Below are 8811 nucleotides of genomic sequence, written 5' to 3'. Positions count from 1 at the left end.
GCAGCGTAAAGCGCGTCTGTCCCCACGCACTCCACACACACAGTGCGGACACGCACACTCCCCTCGACCACGCTGTGTGTCACCTTCACACAGATTCTCAAGTCCCTGCACTTCCTACTACCCCAGTCTCCCTCCCCACCCTCCACCCTCCCCGTACACGGACGCTCGCCGACACGCTGAAGTTCTCCCGCCTCGCACTCACGCCTGCGCACAGACCGGGACAAGGGGGACGCATGCGCACCAGTGGCGGCTCGGAGAGGTCGCCCTGCAGGGCAAAGTCTCAGGTGGGTTTAAGGTTCCTAGTGCCTTGTTTTGAGACTGTGGGTAGGCACGATCGTGTAGATTCGCTTGTTTACTTCCGCGAATGTGACTAGGAAATGGAGAAGGCGAGGAGGGGCGCGGGGTGCTGGGGGACCCGCAGAATCTCCTGCCGCTCTGTGCGCCTCTGCGCCCCGGACTGGGGCGAATGCATAGACCTGGGAACCGTCCTACTGCACAGTCTGGGTGCGCACTTTCTGTCCGTTCTGATCTGGGGGACTTTGACCGCTGGAAGCTGTGATTTTGGTGAAAAGAGATGAGGGCCTTAGCTTCCAAGTTGCAGCACTCGGAAAGCTGAGGTCGGAGGATCGCAAGTTGAAGCCATTCTGGGCTGCAATGTGAGACCCTCCTTCAGAAGAAAGAAGAAGAAACAACCGTGGTTGAATGCTCCATCTATGCCATTTCCAAGTGGTTGACAGGCTTCAGTTTCTTGTCTGTGAAATGAGGAACCAGGCATTCAGCACGTGAATTCTCAGCTATGCGGATTATGAACTAGATGTCTGACAGACAGTGGGAATAAACAAAACAAACCCGGTTTCTGCTTAGGGGCTGCTTGAAGTCAGCTGGGAAAGATAACCAACCAGAAATTCAGCCCACAGAAATGTGATGGGATTGTGATGGTGATGAACTTTTGTAGTTTCGGTTTCATTCAGAGCTACCTCTGTTCGGGCCACAGGTGCATAAAAGCCATCAGGCTCCCTAGCCTCCTCTTAGTCTGCCCTTTCTGTCACATCGGCCAAATCTGGCCAAGCAAGCCTTGGAACCTTTAATATGTTGGAAAACCATACTCATCAGGGTTGGATTAGTTTTTTTTAAAGTACATAGTGAATTACCTTCCTCATGGCATCATTGTGAGAAATAAATACTGTGTGAGGTGTTACCCCACTGCCAGGCACACAGAAGGGCCCAGAACAGAGTGGGTGTTACTTGCTGGCAGTGTTGTCTAGATCCCCACATTAGGTAGATGAGAATCTGAATCCTGGCTCTGCCATCTCTAGCTGTGTGACCTAGGTTAATTCCCTGAATCTCAATAGGCTAGAGGTTCTGCTGCCACAATAATAGCACTTTTTCTGGGGAGGCTGCTGGGGATTGAATGAGTCATGTGGGCAAGGCTATGTTTCCTCTCCTGCCCCCTCCCACACAGAGAAAGCTCTAGGAGATGGCGATCGATTTACACTCAGGCTGAGCCTGTTTCCTCCTCCGTGAAGTGGGTGACTAGGCAGCAAAGCCAGTTGTTTTCTCGGGGTGACGGGGAAGCTTTGAAGTTTAGGATACAGTCCCAGGTGGGGGCACAAGAGTGGGACTCTGGCTTGGGTGGGAAGTGGGGTGTGGTGAGGTATCCCTGGCACACCTCAGAGCCATGGGGACAGTGAGTGACCTCTCCAGGGTGAGTGGAAAAGCTTCAGCGCCTCCAGAGCTCTGGGAGAAGCCCTGGCCTGCAGCAGCGTTCCTCACAGCCACATCCCAGCCTCTGGTACCTCCTGTCTGAGGATTTATACAACTCCTGGTGGCTGACAATGATGATGATGGTGATGATGATGATGGTGATGGTGATGGTGATGGTCAGACTGCAGGCATGGTGGTAGGCCTTACTTTCCCACAGAGTGGAGAATGGTGGCATTTTTTGTATTTTACAGGTGCAGAAATTGAATTTCTTCATTCACCGCCTCTGGCTTCTTTTCAGCTCTCTCAATTAAAAAAGAGATACTGGGGTGGGTGGGGTACATGCCCTTAATCCCAGCACTCAGGAGGTAGAGGAAGGGAGATCTCTGTGAGTTCGAGGCTGCCTGGTTTAAAAAGCCAGTTCTAGGAGAAAAAAAAAACTAACTAAACAAAGAAAAAGAGAAACTCTCTGTCCTGTTCCTATGTTCTTTGATGGTCCGAGACTTAGACCTCATGCCCCTGCCAGGTCTCGGTTGAAATGTTATTTTAGGCTTTTTTTTTCTTTCTTTCTTTCTTTTTTTTTTTTTTTTTGCCAGCTCCATCGGCTTTCTTTCATATTCCCATGGCCTTCTGTAACCTACCAGCTCTAAGTTGATTGGTTAATTCATTTAATGTATTATAAATTCCCAGGGGGGCAGGCCTTGTGCTACTGAATTCTCTGACTCTGAGCCTGGTGTATAGTTGGCAATCCATACACACTTACTTTAGGGGTGGGGAAATAATGCTGGGTTCAAACACAGCACCTCTTTGCCCATAGGCAGGTGCTTCACCACTGAACTACATCCCTAGGCCAAGATACTCTTGGCTTATCAAAGGATTGAATGAGGTCTGAGGGGTTACATCCATCTCTTCAGGTTCCAGAATGGAAGGAGGCAGAAATGGGTTTTTCTCAGTACTTGTTCTGGCTTCTCTCAGGAAAATCTCTAGCACCTTGGTGGGTGTTTTTGTTTTGTTTTGTTTTGTTTGTTTGTTTGAGACAGGGTCTCCCTGTGTAAACCAGGCTGACCTGGAACTCACAGAGACCCATCCTGCTTAAAAGCAGGCACCACCAGGTAACCTTTAGGTGTTTTTTGTAAAAGCTCTCTAGGTGGTTTTTGTAGAAGACCAAAGTTGAAAACGAGAAAGGTTGGATCGTGTTTAAAGTACAAAGGCTCCCTCTCATTTGAGTAGAGTGAAAAATAAAGAGGAAAGGGCTCAAGATGTGGCCCCTCCTAGATTCCTTAGCTGGCACATGCAGTGCTCTGGGTTCATTGCCCAGAAGGAAAAGAAGAAAATGAAATGTGGGGAGAGGAGAGAAAGAAAACTGGCTTGATCCCCCACAATTAAGCAGCTATATCGACCCAATGCTTGCAGTGAATTCTGGCTGAGGGAAGTAGGGAACTGGTGTTCTGTAACTCAGTCAGCTCTTTCTGCCTTCCCACTCTCCTTCTGCAAACCACTCTTGCTACTGCAGAGAGTAGTGAGACTGGGAAGGAACTGGAGTCTGAGGGAGGGAGGTGGGGCATTTGCTTCAATTATCCGGATAATTGTCCCCCACCTCAGACCATTGTTACTGGAATGAAACAATATTCTATTGGATACTGTCTTGGCCTTTCCATCAGGCTCCCCGTGGAGCCTTGCACACGCTGGGCACAGAGTAGGCACTCAATAAATTTTATTCCGATGACAGACCAGAGCTTTGAGGGTGGGAGGGGGTGCCTGGTTAGGATTTGGAGATGGGGGGGTAGTAGTTAAGGTGAAGTGTAGAACCACCTTGGGATGGGGTGAGGGCTGGGGTTGGGATGGAGTTGCTGCCATCAAAATTCTGTTCCTATGTAGACAGACAGGCAGGCAGCTTTTCCTTTTCCTGAAATTCTGAACCAAATCCCTGACTCTTTTCTCAGAAGATACCCCCTCCCTTTCTCAGAAGGCTCAATTGAACTCCGGCACAAAGGGGAATTCAGGTTTCTCAAAGGCCCATCTACTCTGAATAAACACCAGGCAGGAGCAAAAACACTTTCGGTACTGCCTCAGCCTAGGGTCTGCAACCTGTTACCTCTCTGGATCAGGCCACGTTCTGATTTACATTAAAGGCCACATCACGGGGGTCTTTGAGTGCCTATCACTCAGCCAGTGCCGGAATGTGGGGACTAGCTCTCAACTGCCCCTTTCACCCGGACCCACTGCTTTCAAGGTGGGGAGGGGAGAAAGAAAGCATTCGCTAATTGCACCCTAGCCTTTAATGAGATTCTTTTACTTCCTAGCTCGTTTGCAGGTTACAGCCATATCTGGGGACCCACGTTTTCCACTCTGGCTACACATCCTGCGAACAATCGCCTCTCCAGAGCCTGAATGGAAAGCGAGCGCCCCATCTCTGCTGAATGGCTGTCTCAGTTCATCTGAGGCTGGAGGGCTTTTGATGGCCACAATACAAGTTACGCCCAAAGAGTGTCTCTTTGGTCAGATCGGCAACGCTTGGTTTCACGTTTGCAAGTTAAACGGGCAAAAACCCAGCTGAAACTCCCACGCCAGACGCCAAGGACATTTCTCTCCACCCTGCTCAGAGCAAAACTAGGGAAAGGGTCTGGGCAGGGGGAGGAAAGGGGGGTGCTGGCAGGGAGGAGGGGTGGAGGAGAATGGGGTCCTGATTCTCAGCAGCAGTCTAGAAGTAGGTGGGGAAATGCATTTTCTCTGGCATTTCTTTCTTGTATTTTTTTTTATATTTTTCTTTGTTGACAGCTTTACCCAAACAAAAACTAAAACGAGAGCATTTTCTCCTTGTCTTCACCTAGGTAGCTGTTTTCCTCCAGCCCCCGAAAATGTGACTCCTTCATAAAATCAAAATTTATGATTATTCAAATGTTGGGGACTGTGAAAAGAGAGGAAGAAAGAGAGAAAATTAATATTGCAGCTGTTCTTCTGATTAATGAGAGATAATTGCTCATGAGAAGTCACCCCTGTGGCATTTTGTTGTCTCCTGGATCTTTGTTCTTTTCCACTATTATTGAGGACTTTCTTGAAGACTAAGCGGTTCTTTTCAATTTTTGGGTATTCAGAAAGGGTTGCCTGGTTACAGAGAATGGGGAAATCTCGGGCTATATCGGGTAAGATGTGCCACAGACAGCAATATCACAATGCCACTTGGAGAAAAGGATGGATACAAGTTAACGATGCGCTTTCAATAAAACATTCATAGACTTGTTCACGCTTTGATAATGACCTCATTAAAGGGAGCTGGGGGCAAGTAAGTTCTGTCTCCTGTTTGTGTTCGGCTAACAAAACCCAGCTTTGAGATCATTCATCGCTTTGGAAACTAATATGAAATCAATGTAAGAGGAGCAAATAAATCCGAGGCAGCCCAGCCGACTCCTCGGCTGTCCGGCTCTGCTTGCAGCCTCAGTTTGTAGCTATAGAGGCAAACGCTAAACCAGAGAGGGCAGGGTGGGGAAAAGACTGAGGATGTGAGGGGGGAAGCCCTTGCCTTGGGGGATACAGAGGAGGTGCAAAGTGGGGGTTATGCCTGAAAAATAAAAAAGAACTGTTAAGCACATCAATAGTTGAGAACTCTGGGGCCTGTTGAAAAGGCCGTGCCACTTTACGCGTGAAAGGAAATTGGAAGAAAGAAGAACAAAAAGGGGATGTGTGAGGTTCAGGTCAGATTCCATCATAGGCAAGAGGGGGAAGAACTACAAAACCATTTGAAACCTAAAATCCAAGCGTCCAAGTCCCAAGGCTGAGCTGGAAGGAACCCAACCTCAGAGTCCAGCAGCAAGCAGGCACCCTTGCTCTTTTTACAGCTGCTTTGATTTTTTTTCCTTCTCTAAACTGAGGGTAGGATGAGGGTGCTCCGTCTGGGAATGGGGAAAAAGCAATGTTGTTACCTTTGCATTTGTGATACTGCCTTGCATTCAAGCAAGACAAAGCCAGCCAGCCTCTGCCAGCCTCAGCAGAAGAGAAGGAAGCAAAGAGTTCCCCCCTCCCCTTAAAAGAACTAATTTTCTCCTTGAATTATGAAAGTAATGGCTAAGGTAACAGCCTGTACTCTGTACCCGACTGCTTAATACCGAATAAATCCTTCCACGTGGCTCCCTGAGTCCTGGCAATTAGAGCTCATTATAGGCTCATAAGAGCCCTCATTTGGGGGCTTACTTAATGGACAATGAAATTTTATCAGACAGAATCACTGAGAAATAAAATTGTGCGCTGGGGCAAGCACTGTGGGCATGCCGCCTGTCTACTAGCGTGCTTGGGAGAAGGCCCCCCCGATGGCACCCTCCTTTGCTCTGAGCAGTTTATGATGCCACTCCAAGGACAATGACTGCAACTCTGCCCAGGTTGTAGAGGGTGGGATTGTGGGTGCCTGGGGCATAGGTGGAGCTGACTTCTAGAAGAAAATGGGGGAGAGGGAGACACAGAGAACTGGGGAAAAAGAGCAAAGGTTATGGGAGGGGTTATAGCTCCCAAATACTTGCTCTTCATGGACCTAAGCAATTAACAAAGGACTCTGGTGAACAAATTCCTCAGACCACAGACCAACTCTCAGACTCAGCCTAACCTGAAGCTTCTGTTCCCCTGTACCCCCCCCCTTCCCTGGACCCCTCACCTCTCTCAAAAATCCCTGACAGTGGAAGCTGAATGTATCCATAGTCTGTCTGACATAAACCAAATAAGATGTAAGCCTCCTGCTTGACCGAGTCCCTAAAAGGAATGGGTCTGCACACATGCACCATTTCTAGACCATGAGCAGCGCAATTCTTGGAAGCACACCAGTAGCCCCTGAGAATACTGCCCTGTAAGCCCCACCCACAGAGGACTAGACATCACCTACCTCACCAGAAGAGGAAAGAGAACAGGGCTGCTTTCTCAAAGCATCAACCAGTTGACCCCATTGAACAATCTAAGCCTTTAAAAATACTCTTGGGCTAGAGGAGTGGCCCAGTTAAGGGCACTTGTTGCTCTTGCAGAGGACCTGGGTTCTGTTTCCAGTACACACACCCACCCACAACCTCCAATTCCAGGGGATCTGGTGCCTTCTGGCCTCTGAGGGCACCAGGCACAAATGTGGCGCGCATACATACATGTAGATGAACCACTCATATATATAATAAGTAAATATTAAAAAATAAAAAAGAATACCCTGCCATCAAGCCTCTTAATTGTTGCGTTCCAAATACTTTTCTTAAGGTTAGAAGGATTGCAAGGCCTGCTGGGCAGGCAGGGCCTGCCTCAGATCTGCTCCAGTCAAAGGAGAGAGTGGGCTGGTTACAGCTGGTCTTGACTGGGTGGCCTGGAGGAAGCTGAGCTTCCCTGAAGGCTGGCTAGACAAACCTTGTGATGCAAAAGTAGTTACAAGTGAGCAGCCCGGAGCTCTGCCCCAAGACTCCTCAATTGTTGTCACAAGATGTTGGATTAGCACATTTCTGGAATAGCTGTCTGTTTACACTCTGGAGACCCACCGTCCACTAACCACTTTCTAATTGAATTCTAATCACATTCAAATAGCTCAATAACCAGCCTCAGCTGCAATTCATAAAACTTTAATTGCCATCCATAAATCCTGGGCTCCCTAGAGCGGGGCATCCCTACAACCCAATTATACTCCTCCATCAGGCAAGAGAGAGGTGGTCACCGAGAAGGGAAAGAGAAAGAGGAAGCAAGAGGACATAGAGACAGAACCACGCCTCCAGCTGGGGTCCCCTGTCCTCAGGCGCCTCTCAGGTGAAGGGAATCCAGTCTTCAAGTTTCTTGTCATTGTGGTGAACTTACTCAGGAAGTTAGCCATTTTAGCCAAAGGACAGCAAAGAAGCTGCTGTCGTCTTTGCCGCCTTGAAATCAAGAGCCTCGGTGGTGGCAACCACCCTCTCTCACAAGGTGCACAAGTCTTCCTGAGCCACACAAGGAGGTTCTGGTACCAATCCACTCCTCACAGTGGCAGGGTTCCGCTATTGGCTGTATCTCCTTCTTCCACTTTAGGATTTGAGGGTGCAAAGAGTATCCGTATTGAGAGAGGTAGGGTGGTATCAGCAAGAGATCACTTAGACCAAGGCCTGCTCCAGTTCCTACCCCAGTCTCTAGGAAGGCTGTTTTTGGTCCTATCCAAATTTTTTTTTTTTTTTGGTGGAGTTTGTAGGTTGAGCTTGTAAACTATGTAACTGTTGGATAAGAAAAGGGAGACTCCTCCTCCTCCTCGTCGTCCCCCTACCCGCCACAGAAGGCTGAATTGCTAATTAAAAAGATGCCGAAGGAAGGGCCATTGATCTGAGTGGCCTCATGAGAACCCCAAATACAAAGGTATTTGGAACCTGATGTAGCATGAACCCGGAGCTCCTGGTTTCTTAATTGGGAAGTTACTCGCCAGATTCGTCCAGTGCGAATGACCTTGGCCAAATCAAAAAGCTGGGGAGCAAGGACAGGTATGAGTGTGGTGAAGATTAGACAGAGCCGACCTCTTTACTCCAGGATCACACACCCTGCTCCAGAGCAGAAGTCTCAAGCTCTGCTGTGCAGGCAGGGTTGACACCGAGAAACTTGACTGCGTTGGGTACCTCAGTTTAAATGGTCTGGAAGTTCCCACCCGGTGCGCTCTGCGTTGCGCTGCGGTGAAGAGGTGGACAGAGGCCCAGGCAAGGGAGAGGGTAGGACAGAGTATGGACTGCAGAGAAGAGGGGAGAGAGGGTCGATCCCCCAGCAAAATTAACAAACCCTACACTTTGTGAAGTCTTCCCCCCTCCCCCGCGTTTTTCCCTGCCCGCCCCCCCCTCCCCGCTTCTGTTGTGACTCGGGCAGCCTATCCCGAGGGTGGGGAGCTGCGGAGAAGCCTGAGCTGAGCGGTACTCCGCAGCATCACGTGCCAGGGTGGGGGCTATAAAATCCTGGAGCCGGGGCGCCGGGCGGGGGACGTGAGGACCAACCTTCTCCAGGGACCCCTTTGTTCGAGTCCCAGACGCCGACACCTCCGCGTCCCCAAGGGCTTGACCGCTGGCGTCCGCCTAGCTCTCTAGACAGAGCTCAGATCTCAAAAGGCGAGGGGACGCCGCGGCCCGCCTAACAAGCCATCCATCTCCCGTCGTC

At 49.5% G+C, this 8811-nt stretch overlaps 1 long non-coding RNA gene across 1 annotated transcript; it reads left to right on the top strand.

Moving 5' to 3' along the window:
• The first annotated feature begins 215 nt into the window (after positions 1 to 215).
• LOC125387480 (uncharacterized) lies at positions 216 to 4943 on the top strand. Its single transcript, XR_015002685.1, has 2 exons — positions 216 to 284; positions 4533 to 4943. It is a non-coding gene; the product is annotated as an uncharacterized LOC125387480 (long non-coding RNA).
• The last annotated feature ends 3868 nt before the right edge of the window (positions 4944 to 8811 follow it).

Source organism: Myodes glareolus, chromosome 8 (genome assembly GCF_982192425.1).
Source record: "Myodes glareolus chromosome 8, mMyoGla1.1, whole genome shotgun sequence".
Taxonomy (NCBI): domain Eukaryota; kingdom Metazoa; phylum Chordata; class Mammalia; order Rodentia; family Cricetidae; genus Myodes; species Myodes glareolus.
This window is presented reverse-complemented; position numbering and strand designations above follow the sequence as displayed.